The sequence below is a fragment of the Mustelus asterias genome, chromosome 9, assembly GCF_964213995.1.
Source record: "Mustelus asterias chromosome 9, sMusAst1.hap1.1, whole genome shotgun sequence".
Lineage (NCBI taxonomy): Eukaryota > Metazoa > Chordata > Chondrichthyes > Carcharhiniformes > Triakidae > Mustelus > Mustelus asterias.
Genome location: NC_135809.1, coordinates 51,882,374 through 51,883,519, shown reverse-complemented (window position 1 = coordinate 51,883,519; position 1,146 = coordinate 51,882,374). Strand labels below are relative to the sequence as shown.

At 43.4% G+C, this 1,146-nt stretch overlaps 1 pseudogene; it reads left to right on the top strand.

The window, feature by feature from the left end:
* The first annotated feature begins 724 nt into the window (after positions 1–724).
* LOC144499309 (U2 spliceosomal RNA) lies at positions 725–944 on the top strand (annotated as a pseudogene).
* The last annotated feature ends 202 nt before the right edge of the window (positions 945–1,146 follow it).

Below are 1,146 nucleotides of genomic sequence, written 5' to 3'. Positions count from 1 at the left end.
AGGGCATTAGTGAACCAGGGTTTTTCCGACAATCGACAATGGTTTCATGGAATTCTTAATTCCAGATCTTTTTTATTGAATTCAAATTCCACCATCTGCTGTGGCGGGATTCGAACCCGAGTCCCCAGATACATCAGCTGAATTTCTGGATTGATAGTCTAGCGATAATACCACTAGGCCATCACCTCCCCAATTGGCTGCAGATGGAGAAAATCAGAGATGAGGAGAGAATGATATTGAAGGATTTCAGACCAGACCACAGATAGAAATACCAACCTGGCAATTTCCCAATTTTTACTCAAAGTTGTAACTTATTATTAAACCATTGATTCCCATTCCAAAGATAAATAACTGCCGCAGGGTGGGAGTGAAATCCACCACTTCCAGCTCAGTCCAGCCATTGGGAACTGTTAGCGGGAGAGAATCTCAAAGAAATCACTCCACACTCAGGGTTGGTCCTCGCATCAAACGGTTTATTTTCACCGGCGGGTAAATGGCTTCTGTTAAACCCAGTGACTCTCTCCGACGAACAAAGGAAAAACATCCATTCTTATATACTTTTCAAACATCTACACGGCTGGACTTTGTCCAATAATATTGATTACAGATTACATACAGCTGTCACATATCCAATGAAAAAGGCATTACGTAGGGTGGGCTTGTGCATGATCAGCACGTGGTCTCATGAACACGACTCATGGTACCTCAGTCAATATTATATTTCATCGCTTCTCGGCCTTTTGGCTAAGATCAAGTGTAGTATGGTCGGCAGCCCATGGTCGGCCGCACTTGGTTGAGGTCATTAGGTTACGCTGAGGCTTCATATGTTTCATATGAAGCAATTTTTAAAAGCAGCATCTCGGCCTTTTGGCTAAGATGCAAATGAGCTCAAGTCTTGGAGGAGGAACCTCCCCCTTCTCCAATCAACTTGGCTCATGTAGATCAGGCCCAGGACAGGGGGGTTTGGTCGCTCGCCCTGTCTTGTCAGCCTGGATCTGAAATGTCTCAACTTGTTGAGACTCTGAATTGGATTTGATTTGATTGAATTGGAAAAGTATTTTTAAAAATTTTTTTAAATTTCTTTCTCCCATCTGGAGTCCTTGAGTGTACAATACTCCTTGTCCAGTGGGCCTCCTTATCATCTCC